Here is a 16,511-nt window from a genome sequence, read left to right as displayed (position 1 = left end):
AGAAAGCTGGACTTTTCTCACTACTGACAAACTGCAGCATCCCCTTGTTTCCCAGCAGAAACAAACAATCAAGGTTGGAAAGAAAGGATACTATTTTTATTGTTAACTGTAAATTTTCATAGGTTCTTGTCAGTGAAGGATGACGGAATACAGCACTGCAAAATATGCCTCTTTTTTTTTTGAAGCTGATACAAGAGGGGCATTTTGACCTTCCCTTTTTCTTCTGAAAGAAGGAGATGAAATCACTTTATCAAGGATATCCTCCCTCTATCAGAAGAAGGACAGAGAAAGGAAGTTGAGACCAAGAGAATTCTGTACAAACAGACCTTGTTCAAATAATTCTCTTGTTTATCCTCTCTACAGAAATCAGATATTTTCTACAATTATCTCTCTTCATTCAACTACTATAAAAAATATTTATTTTCTGCCACTTCTTTGGATCTTCATGTCCTTATGGAAAGCTCCTGTGTCTCATTAAACTTATATTAATAAATATCTGTGGTTTTCTCCAGTGAATCTGTTTTATGTCAGTTTAATTCTCAAACCCAGATGAAAAAGCCTGAGATGATAGAGGTGAAACTTAACCACTCTGACAAGAATAATAAGTTGATATAAGTTTGTAGAATATTGTCTGACACAAAATAAATGGACTATAGAGTTTTCTATTACTGCTACAAAAAATGTTGGAGGCATTGGGTACATGGAAATCTGTACAAATTATTTTACATTTAATTATTTAGTAATATAATTCTATCTCCATACTAAACTTTCCCTTTTTATGATCTTTTAATATGATCTTCTGATATTAACAATGTAAAATAATTAGTTCCTGGAACAAACGTTCTAGTATAACAGATTCTAAAATCACTTTGCCAAGATGATATATTTTATTTTATGATTGAGGCTCTTGACATCTTAATTTTGATCTTAATCTTTTTTTTTTTTTTGGCAGACAAACCAGTTTTTTATTTGTGCCGTAATTCATTTCTAGCGAGTACTAATGGTCACCTGCCACACTCACACCAGGCTGTCCGTGTAGCCAGCAAACAGAGTCTGACCATCAGCAGACCATGCCAGAGAAGTGCACTGAGGTGGCTCTGCCTTGCTGCTGGTACCGATTACTTCTTGCTTCAGCTCATCTACAATGATCTTGCCCTCTAAGTCCCAAATCTTGATGCTGGGGCCCGTGGCAGCACACAGCCAGTAGTGGTTGGGGCTGAAACACAGGGCATTGATGATGTCCCCACCATCTAGCGTATAAAGGTACTTGCCTTCATTGAGGTCCCAGAGCATGGCCTGGCCATCCTTGCCTCCAGAAGCACAGAGGGACCCATCTGGCGAAACAGTCACCGTGTTCAGATAGCCGGTGTGGCCAATGTGATTGGTCTTCAGCTTGCATATTAGCCAGATTCCACACCTTAACCAGCTTGTCCCAGCCACAAGAGACGATGATAGGGTTGCTGCCGTTGGGTGAGAAGCGGACAAAAGACACCCACTCTGAGTGGCTCTCATCCTGCACCGTGTATTTGCACACACCCAAAGTGTTCCACAACCTGATGGTTTTATCTCGGGATTGATCTTAATTTTTAACTATAAATGTTAATAATTGCATCATGAGTCTTTATGACTGCCTTAGTCCTTTTGCCTCATATTTCGTGCCACTATACATAGAAATTATTTTAAAGTGAAAGAAGTTTTTACATATAGATAAAATGTATGCATCTTATAGATTTAAATAATGTATATATATACTGTAATAAATACTTTATATAATATAATGTATATATAACATACATTACATATTGCATACATAATATTATTTATAATATGTATATGTATACACACATGAATACATTGTGTGTGTGGTGTGGGAGGGCATGATTTGGAGTATAAATACATTATATGTTCATATTTTTATAATAATATTAATGCATACAGTACTAAGTTTTTACTACCATATAATGTGCAATCTTTTAATGCAATTTCTTTGAGCAGATAAATGATACACTTAAAAATTATAACTTTTAAATGGCTAGACACAGTGGCTCACCCTATAATCCTATCACTTTGGGAGGCCAAGTCTGGAGGATCGCTTGAGATCAGGAGTTTCAGACAACCCTGAGCAAGACAGTAAGATCCCTGTCTCTACAAAAAATAGAAAAATCAGCCAGGAATGGTGATACAGGCCTGTAGTCACACCCGCTCTGAAAGCTGAGGCAGGAGAATCACTTGAGCCTAAATGTTTGAAGTTTCAGTGAGCTACGATGACATGACTACACCACAGTCTGGAAGATAGAGGGAGGTCCTATCTCCAAAAATAATAACAATAATCAATAAATTATAACTTGTAAAAGTGAATACATCCTTAGAGATTCCATTAATGAATTCTAATTCTTATCACAATTGATACAGAGTTCCCCTACTAAGGGCTAAATAGGGACCCTGTCCCCCAATTTACTAGGTCTAAGTAGGCTCAGAAGTCAGTCTCATCACAAACTTCATCTCTAGGCCAAAACAGGCCCTTTGGAAGCTGCATTCTCTGGACAGAAACAAACCTCATTAAAAGCAACCTGATTGGTATGTCCTGTGGGCTGCCCCTCTTTGAACACACTCTCCTGCTTCTTCTGGAGCAGAGAAGAGCTTGCTTGGAGCAAAGACTCCAAGGACCACCGTTTTTATTCTGCACTGTGAACTAAAATGAAATCTTAAGTGTCCCCCTAAGTGGCTAATTAACTGGACCCCCTCTTGGCCAGGAAGATCCCTAAAACTGAGTTGCCAGCCAAGAGAAAAGAGATCAGACATGCCTCCATCATGCCCTGGCTTCTTAGAGATGTCCTCTGTGACTCGCCAACAGGCCTAAAGCTATGCAAGACCTATCTGCATGTCCTCAACGTCCATAAACCACTTGAGCCTGTCTAGTACTTCCTATGTAAATAACAGATCTTTCATCTTAATCATTCTTTTCACTGACTCCAGGTCTTTTAGCTTAACTATTTCAGCCAGCTGTCAGCTAAAGAATCTCTAAACTCACCTTTCACCTGTAAGCTCCCCTATTTCCAGGTGTTCCACTTCTGGGGGCCAAGTGAACGTATGCTTTCTATGTGTTGATTTATGACCTCCTCTGTAATTTTGTATAAAATGTATAAAACCAAACCTTAACCCCACCATTGGGAGTCCATTTGCTCTAGGCTTTTTGGGTGTAGCCCTGGGTCATGGTCCTCAAATCTGGCTCAGAATAAACTACCTTAAATTATTTTACTTGTGTAGCTTCTTTTCTGTTGACAGCACTATGGCAGGTCTTTTTTTTTTTTTTAATTGCTTTTATTGATTGATTGATTGATTGATTGATTGCAGCTTTCTTGGCTGGGGCCAGGTTTGAACTCAAACTTGGCATATGAGGCCAGCACCCTATTCCTTGAGCCACAGGTACCACCCCACTATGGCAGTTTTAAAATTAATTTCTGCTCATAGGGCCCTGGGCAATTGTGACATGCTCTAGACATACATTCCATTCCATAGGCTGGGCAAAGAAGTCTATAAATCCCTAGATAGAAGGCCCAAACAGGCTTCCACGCCACTGCAAGAGGTTCTGTCTGTTCTCCTCTTTCACTTATCCATTTATCTTTCAATAAAGTCTGTCCTTTTGCTTACTCAGTAGTCTAGTGATTCATTCTTCAACTTTCCAAGGACTCAGCAGAGAGAAATTCTGGCCACACAATGATATGGTCAATATTTCCCATAGGAAGTAAAGCAAAGTGTTTAGATCTTATAATGTAAAATATATATTCAGTCTTGAGTACGGAGATTTACATAAGATTCCATTTTCCTCCCCCAACAAGCAAGCAGACTTTCCTAAACCCATTGTTAAAGTTCTATCACATATATAAGGACAGTAGAGGTAGAGGTCTTTGAAACAATTTAAGTTTAAATCTCTTTCTCTGCATATTCTGTTATTTCATGGATTGCTTGAGGCCAATTCCATGTGAAAGGTTCCGTGCTGTTAATTACTTTGTTGGAAGAAACAAGGGGGAAAAAGAAGTCTTAAATGAATTTTTTAGACCATACTTTGTCCAGATTTTCTTTCTTTTCATATCCTCTTCTGCTTTTTGGTATTATTGCAAGACCTTGAGCTATTCATGGCTAGTGATTCTCTACTGAAAGACTTTCGTGTAAGGTTTTCGTTTTGGTTGGGGTGGGAGGTGAGAAGTTATATAATTGCAATCCACTTTTGAAATGTTCTATCACTGAAACTCTAATAACAGCAGGTTTTTCAATATTAAAAATAAAATTTAGGTGAGGAAACAAAATTGTATCAAAATCTTTATTTGGAGAATTTTCAGCCACCAAGTTACCATCCTTTTAGGTAAAAATGATTTTATTTCTCATGCTTCCAAAGAAAGGCTTTCTCCTTGACCTCCCTCCAGGCTTTAACCTTCAGTGTCTCTCCTTGTTGGGCCTGCATCACCCAGTTTGAACAAGAATCTTGCTGAGTCAGCTTAGGAAGAATCCTACACCCTGGATATCTTATCATCCTGGTCTATCTTCAGCAGGAATCTCATTTGATCCCTTTGAACCATATCCCCCCTTACTCACAACATTTTCCTCCTACTTTATTGTATACTGTGATTACAAATATCCACTTTTCCATGTTGTATTTGGAATTGAGGCCAGTTCTATACTGAGATCTCTTTTTTCATATTGCAATAGTTCCTAAGTAAAATCTGTCTTTACCACTTTGCTGCCCAGTTGGTTTTTCTTGGATGCTCCCCGTTTATTCTTTGGGATTTTCTCTACACAAACTTGGACTCATAAACATTGGGTTGTTTCAATCCGTACTTCTTTCATATTAGACACTTTCCAATATCCACCCTGTTGTTTTATGTTCTAAATATAAAATACATTCTCATGCACCACAATTGTCCTCTATATTTTTTCTTTTGGATATCTCCTTATATTAAAAAAATCAAACAAACACATATATTTATAACCTGTTTTACATTTGGTTTCATTCTGTCTTGATTTTTGAGTTGAGCTCTGACAAAAGAACAGGATTAGTTCTTGTCTCACGTGCTTTGTACATGTGTTCTGCTTTGCTTTTGTAAAAGTGGCAGAAATGTGCAAGCAATGTTTTAGCCCTGTGGGCACTCGTCAGGCACTAAGTGGTGACAGAGTGCACTGGCTACCAAGCATTTCAACTGCCTTAAGATCTTTAGATTTTAATTTTATGTCACCTTGAAAAGTCTTATTGAAAGGCCCATTATATTCTCTTCCCCTGGTACTGATCAAGTAAAACAAAAATAGAAACATCATTGAGCACGATGTTGATTTTGAGAGTGGGCATTGTTTAAAAAGAGAATGCTAGGAAACCGCGATAAAGTACAAACATGTATCCGGGCATAATAGACATGGCCCATTGTTTTGCCTCAGAGTCTAGAGCCTTTCAAAAAAACCCTTTTTTTTTTTTCAGTGAAGAAAATCTCAAGAGAAATTGTGAGATTACTTCTCTAAATGATAAGCAGGTCAATGTCACTCCCTTTATGAAGCAAATAAAACTGCATGTAAATAAAAAGTGATTTAAGCTTTTCCAAATAAATGAACCTGATCTGCATTAAAACAAGACCAGGTCCATGTAACTAGTCAAAACTGCCAAATAGGATCAACAGCTCTTATTTAGAATGCAAATTCATGATTTAATGTGAACATTTATTATTTATTACAACATTCTCTTAATACATCCTATGTGATTCCTAGGCGTAGAATATGAGAAAAGAGTTTTTAAGTAAACAGGGTAGATGCATCTATTTTTTTTCCCTTTCAATGTATTTGAGATGCTTGCATTTACAGAAAGCACAGACCACTGTAATAAAAGGCTTATATTTGAAATTTTGGGGATTTGAATAATAAAGTAATACCATTCAATGTGATTTTTTTATTTGTAAAACTGGTGTTCAAACAGGAACATTAATATTATTTTCCCCAAAGTAGCCCATTTAGAAGGAGTACTACTCATATTGATGTCACTTTCAACACAGCTTCTTCTTTTTTTTTTATTAAGTCATAAATACATAGATCATGTATACATTAATGCCTTCATGGGGTACAATGTGCTGTTTTTATATACAATTTGGAAGGCTTACATCAAACTAGTTAACATAGCCTTCACCTCATTTACTGAATTATTGTGTTAAGACATTTATACTCTATACTTAATACATTTGACATATACTCTTGCAATATGAACCACAGGAATGGTCTTTTTTTTTTTTTTCTCTTGAGAATTCTTTTTTTTTTTTTATTAAATCATAACTGTATACAATGATATGATTATGGGGCATCATACACTCACTTCATAAACCATTTGACACATTTTTATCACAGTGGTTAACATAGCCTTTCCGGCGTTATCTCAGTTACTGTGCCAAAACATTTGCATTCTACATTTACCAAGTTTCGCAAATACCCCTGTAATATGCACCACAGGTGTGATCCCACCGATTCCCCTCCCTCTACCCACCCCCCCTTCCCACTTCCCCCTATTGTTAAGTTGTAGCTGGGTTATAGCTTTCATGTGAGAGTCCCAAATTAGTTTCATAGTAGGGCTGAGTACATTGGGTATTTTTTCTTCCATTCTTGGGATACTTTACTAAGAAGAATATGTTCCAGCTCCATCCATGTAAACATGAAAGAGGTAAAGTCTCCATCTTTCTTTAAGGCTGCATAGTATTCCATGGTATACATATACCACAATTTATTAATCCATTCGTGGATTGATGGGCACTTGGGCTTTTTCCATGACTTAGCTATTATGAATTGGGCTGCAATAAACATTCTGGTACAAATATCTTTGTTATGTTGTGATTTTTGGTCTTCTGGGTATATGCCCAGCAGAGGAATTACAGGATTGAATGGCAGATCTATTTTTAGATCTCTGAGTGTTCTCCATATATCTTTCCAAAAGGAATGTATTAATTTGCATTCCCACCAGCAGTGCAGAAGTGTTCCCTTTTCTCCGCATCCATGCCAACATCTCTGGTCTTGAGATTTTGTGATATAGGCTAGTCTCATTGGAGTTAGATGATATCTCAAAGTAGTTTTGATTTGCATTTCTCTGAAGATTAAAGATGATGAGCATTTTTTCATATGTCTGAAGGCCGTGCACCTGTCTTCTTCAGAGAAGTTTCTCTTCAAATCCCTTGCCCAGCCTGCAATGGGATCCCTTGTTTTTTTCTTGCTGATGCGTTTGAGTTCTCTGTGGATTCTGGTTATTAAACCTTTGTCAGAGATATACCATGCAAATATCTTCTCCCATTCTGAGGGCTGTCTGCTTGCTCTGCTTACTGTGTTCTTAGCTGTGCAGAAGCTTTTTAGTTTGATCAAGTCCCAGTAGTGTATTTTTGAAGCTGCTTCAATTGCCCGGGCGGTTCTCCTCATGAAATACTCACCCAGACCAATTTCTTCAAGGGTTTTCCCTGCATTCTCCTCTAGTATTTTTATAGTTTCATGTCTTAAGTTTAAATCTTTAATCCAATGAGAGTCTATCTTAGTTAATGGTGAAAGGTGTGGGTCCAATTTCAGTCTTCTGCAGGTTGCCAGCCAGTTCACCCAGCACCATTTGTTAAATAGGGAATCTTTTCCCCACTGAATGTTTTTAATTGGCTTGTCAAAAATCAAATAGCGGTAAGTAGCTGGATTCATCTCTTGGTTCTCTATTCTGTTCCAGATATCTACTTCTCTGTTTTTGTGCCAATACCATGCTGTTTTGATCACTATCGATTTGTAGTAAAGTCTGAGGTCTGGTAGTGTGATTCCTCCTGTTTTGTTTTTATTTCTGAGTAATGTCTTGGCTATTCGAGGTTTTTTCTGATTCCATATAAAACGAAGTAATGTTTTTTCAAGATCTTTAAAATATGACAGTGGAGCTTTAATAGGGAGTGCGTTGAAATTATATATTGCTTTGGGTAGTATGGACATTTTGATAATGTTGATCCTTCCCAGCCATGAGCATGGTATGTTTTTCCATTTGTTAACATTTTCAGCTATTTCTTTTCTTAGAGTTTCATAGTTCTCATTATAGAGATCTTTCACGTCTTTTGTTAGGTAAATTCCCAAATATTTCATCTTCTTTGGCACTACTGTGAATGGGATAGAGTCCTTAACTGCTTTTTCAACTTGACTGTTGTTGGTGTATATAAAGGCTACCGATTTATGAATGTTGATTTTGTAACCTGAGACGCTGCTGTATTCCTTGATCACTTCTAGGAATTTTGTAGTAGAGTCCCTAGTGTTTTCCAGATACACAATCATATCATCTGCGAAGAGCGAGAGTTTGATCTCTTCTGACCCTATATGGATACCCTTGATCGCCTTTTCTTCCCTAATTGTGGTGGCTAAAACTTCCATTACAATGTTGAAAAGCAATGGAGACAATGGGCAGCCTTGTCTGGTTCCTGATCTGAGTGGAAATGATTCCAATTTAACTCCATTCAATATGATATTGGCTGTGGGTTTGCTGTAGATGGCCTCTATCAGTTTAAGAAAAGTCCCTTCTAGACCAATTTTCTTGAGTGTTCTGATCATGAAGGGATGCTGGATATTATCAAAAGCTTTTTCTGCATCAATTGAGAGAATCATATGGTTTTTGTTTTTTAATTTGTTTATGTGCTGAATTACATTTATAGATTTATGTATATTGAACAAGCCTTGAGACCCTGGGATAAAACCAACTTGGTCATGATGTATAATTTGTTTGATGTGTTGCTGGATTCTGTTTGTTAGGATCTTGTTGAATATTTTTGCGTCTATATTCATTAGTGATATTGGTCTATAATTTTCTTTTCTTGTTGGGTCTTTTCCTGGTTTGGGGATCAGGGTGATGTTTGCTTCGTAGAACGTGTTGGGTAGTCTTCCTTCTTTTTCTACATTTTGGAACAGGTTGAGTAATATAGGTACTAATTCCTCTTTAAAGGTTTGGTAGAATTCTGACGTGAAACCATCTGGTCCCGGGCTTTTCTTTTTAGGGAGGTTTTGTATAGTCGATGCTATTTCTGAACTTGATATGGGTCTGTTCAACATTTCCACTTGATTCTGGTTAAGTCTTGGAAGGTGGCGTGCTTCCAAGTATCGGTCTATTTCCTTCAGATTTTCATATTTCTGAGAATAAAGTTTCTTGTAATATTCATTAAGGATTTTTTGGATTTCTGATGAGTCTGTGGTTATTTCATCTTTGTTGTTTCTGATTGATGATATTAGAGATTTTACTCTTTCTTTCCTGATTAGGTTGGCCAGAGGTTTATCTATTTTATTGACCTTTTCAAAAAAACAGCTTTTTGATTTATTGATCTGTTGTATTATTCTTTTGTTTTCAATTTCATTTAATTCTGCTCTAATTTTGGTTATTTCTTTTCTTCTACTGGGTTTGGGGTTGGAATGTTCTTCCTTTTCCAGTTGCGTGAGATGTCCCATTATGTTGTTAACTTCCTCTCTTTCCGTTCTCTTGAGGAAGGCTTGCAGTGCTATAAATTTCCCTCTTAGAACTGCCTTTGCAGTGTCCCAGAGGTTCTGATAGTTTGTGTCTGCATTGTCGTTTTGTTCCAAAAAATTGGTGATTTCTTTCTTAATCTCATCTCTGACCCAGCTATCTTTCAGCATAAGGTTATTTAACTTCCATGTTTTTGTATGGGTATGCAGATTCCTGTTGTTACTCAATTCAAGTTTTATTCCATGATGGTCCGAGAAGATGCATGGAATAATTTCTATTCCTTTAAATTTACTGAGGTTAGACTTGTGACCTAAAATGTGATCAATTTTGGAGTAAGTTCCGTGGGCTGATGAGAAGTATGTGTATTCAGTTTTGTTGGGATGAAATGTTCTGTAGATGTCTGCTAAATCTAAATATTGGATGGTTAGGTTTAAATCTAAGATATCTTTGCTCAGCTTCTTGCTGGAGGATCGATCCAACACTGCCAAGGGAGTGTTGAAATCTCCAACGATTATGGAGCTGGAGGAAATCAAGTTACTCATGTCTGTTAGAGTTTCTCTTATAAATTGAGGTGCATTCTGGTTGGGTGCATAGATATTAATAATTAAGATCTCGTCATATTGAGTATTACCCTTAACAAATATGAAGTGACCATTCTTGTCCTTCCTTACTTTTGATGGTTTAAAGCCTACTGTATCTGCAAATAAAATTGCAACACCTGCTTTTTTCTGATTACCATTTGCCTGAAATATGGATGACCATCCTTTCACCCTGAGTCTGTATTTGTCTTTTAAGTTGAGATGTGACTCTTGTATGCAACAAATATCTGGCTTGAGTTTTTGTATCCAGTCAGCTAACCTATGCCTCTTTAGAGGACAGTTTAAGCCATTCACATTGATGGAGAGTATTGATAAGTCTGGTGGAATTTTGGGTATCGAGTTTTTCAAAGGTCCAGTGGACATTTTTAATCCTTTCACCAGTGTGGAAGTTGCAGTTTGATCCGAAGTTTCTCAGTGAGTTTACTTTTGTGGTATAGGATTGGGTTGGTCATTGTGGAGGATAGGTCTGAGAACATCCTGAAGAGCTGGTTTACTTATGGCAAATTTTTTCAACATATGAATGTCATTGAAGTATTTAATTTCTCCATCATAGATGAAACTCAGTTTAGCTGGATACAAGATCCTGGGTGAAAGTTTTTTTGCTTTAGGAGATTAAAAGTTGATGACCAGCCTCTTCTTGCTTGAAAAGTTTCAGCAGAGAGATCTGCAGTTATTCTAATATTCTTACCTTTGTACGTTATAGTTTTCTTTCGCCGGGCTGCTTTGAGAATTTTCTCTTTCATGTTAACTTTAGTGAAGCTAATTATGATATGTCTGGGAGATGGCTTATTGGGGTTGAATTGTGCTGGGGTTCTGAAGCTGTCTGCTATCTGAATTTCAGATTCTCTAGGCATGTCTGGAAAATTTTCTTTCATAATTTCATGTAGAAGGGCCTCTGTGCCCTTGGCAGCCACTTCATCGTTCTCCGAAATTCCTATAACCCTTATGTTGTTTTTTTTCGAATTATCTGAGAGTTCTCTGAGTGAGTGATCCGTTTTTGCTCTCCATTTCTCTTCCTCTTTGAGAGATTGGGAGCGTTCGAAGACTTTATCTTCAATGTCAGAAATCCTTTCTTCTGCTTGCTCCATTCTGTTACTGTGGGATTCTACTGTATTTTTCATATCTTTGAGGGCTGTAAGTTCTTGTTTCAGTGTGTCTAAGTCTTTGGTGGTTTCGTCTTTAAATTCGTTAAATTCTTGAGACAATTTTTGAATTTCTCCTCGAATTCCTAATTCCATTTTATTAATCTTGTCTGCAAACCAAATTCTGAATTCGACTTCTGACATCTCAGCCAGTTGTTTATGAATGGGATCTTCAATCACATCTGCCGTATCTTTTCTTGGGGGGGTTGATCTATTCTGGTTATTCATGTTACCAGAGTTTTTCCGCTGATTCCGCCCCATGGTTTACTCCTTTTGGTTTTTCCCCTGGGGTTTTATCGAGGGCCCGTACAGTGTTGTGGCCTGAGAAACTGGGGCCCTGTCTGGTGTGGTGGAGCAAAGTGGTTCTGTCTTGTTTTCAGCTGGTTTCTGTTCGATCCTATTGCAACTTCTACTCTGGCTTGAAGTCTCAGCTGTGTGGAAAAATCAGCAATTAAGTCACCCCGCCTGCCCACCTCTGGCCCCAGTTGGAAAAGGAGAATCAAACCTTCCTACAATCGCACACCCAGGGCACCGCCTGAAAAGTCCTCAGTCTATTAGCCCAGTTCAAAAGGTCCGAATCAACTGTCTCAATCGGCACTTGTCTCGGGTGGAAGGGTTCAAGAGGTCTCTGGGAACTGGATCACAGGGGCCTGGTGACTCCTCTGACACAGCTCACCCCAGTGCAGCGTGGAGTCAGGAGGAGCCACCCAGCAAACAGAGCAGTCTGGGAAGGTTGACGTCTCCTTCCCCACTTTGCCCCTCCATCGGACCCAGTCACTGGTATCTCTGCAGATGGCTAACCCAGTTGCCTGCAGTGAACAGACACTCCAGGGGTTTGCACCTGCCTGAATCGCAAGGAAGTCTTCCAGGCCCCCGCAGACTGCCGCTATCTAGCAGGAGGAGGTGGGGCCTGACATCTTTGAGTGTTTGATGCAGGTGATGGGAAGGAGGTGTTCACTCAGGCTTAGCCCCGTCCCTGATGGATGCTGCTAACAGAACAGAACAGAACAGACAACTTTGTGAGGTTCTGTCTCTGTTCCTGTCGTCGCCTACAGAAGACGGGCTGTTTTGAGTTCAAACGTCTTTGCTGCTGGAGAATTGCGTCTGAACACCTGTCTGGGTCGGCCCCGCCCTGGAAGCTTCCCGGGTTTGTGAGCCGTATCACTGGTGGCCTCCTCTGGTTGCCCAGGGAGACAGGGGGTGTGGCCTCAGAATATCCAGAAGTGAGCGTTCTGCCGTTAAGGAAAAAATGGCTGTTGATCTACCTCCAGGGAACTGCTGCTCTGGTGTGGGCACTCAGGCGACCCTTTTCTCCTCTGTCCCGCGCCCCAGAGTCAGCACTGAGCGGCCGCAGTTTGTGCTGGGTCCACACCCCTTAAGAGATCCCCCACGAATCAGAACTCTTGGGGGATGGGCCCCCAGACCCTGATTGGGAGTGTGGGGGGAAGCTAGAGTTTCATTCAGTTTTACACAATACTACGGTCCGGGGAGGGCTCCTGCACTGCACCGCAGGGAAGTGCCGCCAAGGCTTGATTTCCCCTCAGCAGAGTGCCCTCTCCTCGCTCACGTATCCCAGAGTCAGCGCTGACCTGACGCAGCTCAGGCACTGTGCACTCCCCTCGAGAAATCACCCAAGGAGCCGAACTCCTGGGGGATAGGCCCTCAGACCCTGAGTGAGAGTAGGGGTTCTCAGCTCTCAGCGGAGAGGCCAGAGTCTGATTCAGTCTTGGGCCCCGTATGCCCGGGGAGGGTTGCTGCACTGCACCGCAGGGAAGTGCCGCGAGGCGTGACTCCCCCTCAGCCCGGTGCCCTCTCCTCACTTGCGCGCCTCAGAGTCAATGCTGACCAGTCGCAACTCGGGGCTGTCCACTCCCCTTGAGAAATCACCCAAGGATCCGAAGTCCTGGGGGATAGGCCCTCAGACCCCGAGTGAGAGTAGGGGTTCTCAGCTCTCAGCGGAGAGGCCAGAGTCTGATTCAGTCTTGGGCCCCGTATGCCCGGGGAGGGTTGCTGCACTGCACCGCAGGGAAGTGCCGCGAGGCGTGACTCCCCCTCAGCCCGGTGCCCTCTCCTCACTTGCGCGCCTCAGAGTCAATGCTGACCAGTCGCAACTCGGGGCTGTCCACTCCCCTTGAGAAATCACCCAAGGATCCGAAGTCCTGGGGGATAGGCCCTCAGACCCCGAGTGAGAGTAGGGGTTCTCAGCTCTCAGCAGGGAGGCCAGAGTCTGATTCAGTCTTGGGCCCCGTATGCCCGGGGTGGGTTGCTGCACTGCACCGCAGGGAAGTGCCGCGAGGCGTGACTCCCCCTCAGCCCGGTGCCCTCTCCTCACTTGCGCGCCTCAGAGTCAATGCTGACCAGTCGCAACTCGGGGACTGTCCACTCCCCTTGAGAAATCACCCACGGATCCGAAGTCCTGGGGGACAGGCCTCCAGACCTCAGTGGGCGGGAGGGGAGCGCCGGGGATTCAGGGTTGCCGGCAAAGGATTCCCAAAGTTTTATTCAGCCCTATGTCCGGCAGGAGAACGCCACGGCACCCCAGTAGGGGAGGTAGGTCCAGTTTTTAGAAGGTCTCTCCCGTGGAGTGTAGTGGGAGGGCCTTTAATTTCTGCCCGCTTGTTCAATTGTGGGGCTCTAGAGCCGGTCTCATGGGGGAGGGGGACTCCCGTCCGCTTGGTGGTGGATTTTGTACCTTTTGTTTGCGTCCTTGTGATCACAACTTGCCTCAGCGGTGTTGATGTGCGTTCTTCAGCCTTCTCTCTTGGTGAGGCTCAAGTCCACCAGGATACTTACTAAATTCCTGTCCCTTAACTCTCCTTCTGGACGGGAGCCTTTGTTGAAAGCTGGCTTCAGTCCGCCATCTTGTCTCCTCTCCCATAGGAATGGTCTTATGGCTTACCCTCCTTCCATAAAGTCTCCCCCCGTCCTCCCCCTCTTCTTACCTCCTTTATCTTGGACTATAGCTGTGATTTATCTTTCATATGAAAGTGTGAGTGATTAAAAATTGGGTTCATAATAGTTCTGAGTACATTGGATATGTGTTCTTCCATTCAGCTTCTTATCATTGCCATCCTTTTAAATAAGAAAACACTACCTCAACCACTCCAAGGTTAGAAAATATACAGAAAGCCCTGTAGCCCAGTAAATGAGAATGTGCTACTTTTATCTAGCTGTGAGGACAGGCTATGAAGAGCAGTAGTCGTTAGTAAGTACTCCCATCCATTGCCATAAATTTTACAAATCATAGCCTTTATGGGCCTTATATGTCATTTAAATATTTAAAATCTCTCAGTGTGATAAAAAGCTTATTTTGAAATTCAGTCCATGATCATTCTGGACTTGACACCTATTTGCCCTGGCCGTGTCTTCAGTTGATAACTGGAACAAATGGGTCCATACTGAGTCAAAGTTTTATAAATTTTATCCCAAACATGTTTATGTTGTGATGGTGGTGGTTTTGTGATTGCTGTCATTTTTATTGTGCAGCCACGTACGTGGCAGCTCTAAAAAACCCTCTAAATTGGGACTAGCTTTTAAATTTGAAATCACTTGATTTAGAAACAATTTTATCCAAATTCTAAGTAAGATGTAGATTTCAATTTTGGTTTATCTGCCTAAACATATGTGTGCATATCAATTATTATTGTTTAATTATTAATTCAGTTTTCAAAAGTCTGGTCACCTGGTCTTTGTTCTCAGAAAAAATTCAAGCCTTTTTCCCTATTCTCTTATTTAACACAGCAATCATCACCCCAGAAGATTTCTGCAACCAAATACGGGACCAAATTTCTTCCACATCACCATGAATCAGTTCTGCTGCAGACACCAGCTGGTGGTCCTCCAATTCAATTCTGATGCTATCCACCTGGATATTGATCAGATCCCACAGGTTGAGGGCTCAGTCTCCAGTTACAAGGCTGGCTTCCTAGACTTTTGACCAAACAGCTTCAAGGTCGGGTTCCCATAGTCCCCTCATTGGACTTGATTGCTTTTCTGGAGAGGTTCACAGAACTCAGGAAAACATGTCACCCTAAAGTATATGACAACAGATACAGATAAGGAGATGCATAGGGCAAGGAAGTGGCACACCACTCTCCAGGAATCTCCATGTGCTCAGGTCTCTGGAAGCTCTCTAACGCTCTCCTTCCAAGGACTTATAGAGGCTTCATTATGTAGGAATGATCAACTAAACCAGTGAGTCCAACATTCCACCCACAGGCCCCATGAGACCCAAGATGGCAGTGGATAGAGCCCACCACAAAACTATAAACTTATTTAAAACATTATGAGAATTTGGGGGATTTTTTGATGGAACTTGACTACATGGTTCTCTGGTGTGAACATTGTAGATGACAAGGTAGTGTCGCAACATCTAAATTAAACACACATCTGCTGTGGCCATTTGTCTCCATTAATGGCTTCGGTTGATTGCAGTATGCAGCTTCCTTTGTGTTATTTTTTAAGCAATGATGGTCAAATCGACACCATCTGATGTTACAGGTGCTTGTGGTAACCTGGCAAGGCAGTGATAATCAATATTTCAACCTACCATTGCAACTTTATGTGTTTAATATTATTTAGAAGTCAGGTGAGCACTCGTATTTGATTATTGAGGGTTCTTTCACACCTGGGAGACACCTCATACATTCCCCACTGTGCTTTACAATCGCCCCTTTACCTCCTCTTTCATCAGCAGCAGAGATGTAAAAGGGCCCAAACCTTGCTTTTGATTTTCTTCTTAATTAATTTTCATAAGAAGTAAATATAGTCCTTTATCTATTATAATTGTTTAATCCCAGCATGGCTTTTATAATGTCTCAACAGAAATCATAACCCCCCGTCAAAAAAAAAAAATAAAAATAATGGATGAAGAAAGTGTATTTGATAAAAAGTGAACAGATGACTACTTTTTTTGTCAAGGCAAGTAGTAAGGTACTTTGCTTAATTTGTAGGGAATTGTGCAAGTTTTCAAAGTCTATCATTCAAAAAGGCATTTTATGCAAAAACATGCTGCCAAATTCATTGTGTGTGAAGGACTGTGTTGTAAGGACAAAATAACAGAACAGAAAAAAGTCTGTCTACTCAAAGAAAAAAATAATTTTTTTTTTAAGTTACCGCTCAGATGGATTCCACTGTCACAGCTAGTAGAAGCAAAAAAAATCAAAACCACTTACTGAGGGTGAGCTTATTAAATGATGTATGGAAAGTATGGCAGATATAATTTTCCCTATAAAAAAGGAGAATATTTCTAAAATCAGTTTGCCACATCAGACTACAGCTAGCCTAATTGAA

The 16,511-nt window shown here is 40.6% G+C and overlaps 1 pseudogene across 1 annotated transcript in view; it reads right to left on the bottom strand.

Moving 5' to 3' along the window:
• Positions 1–949: 949 nt before the first annotated feature.
• The window catches only part of LOC128580895 (receptor of activated protein C kinase 1-like), a 67,605-nt pseudogene continuing 52,043 nt past the window's right edge, over positions 950–16,511 (bottom strand). The window contains exon 3 of the transcript XR_008378755.1: positions 950–1,578. The product of XR_008378755.1 is annotated as a receptor of activated protein C kinase 1-like (transcript). The remainder of the gene's footprint in view (positions 1,579–16,511) is intronic.

Source organism: Nycticebus coucang, chromosome 3, assembly GCF_027406575.1.
Source record: "Nycticebus coucang isolate mNycCou1 chromosome 3, mNycCou1.pri, whole genome shotgun sequence".
Classification (NCBI taxonomy): domain Eukaryota; kingdom Metazoa; phylum Chordata; class Mammalia; order Primates; family Lorisidae; genus Nycticebus; species Nycticebus coucang.
This window is presented reverse-complemented; position numbering and strand designations above follow the sequence as displayed.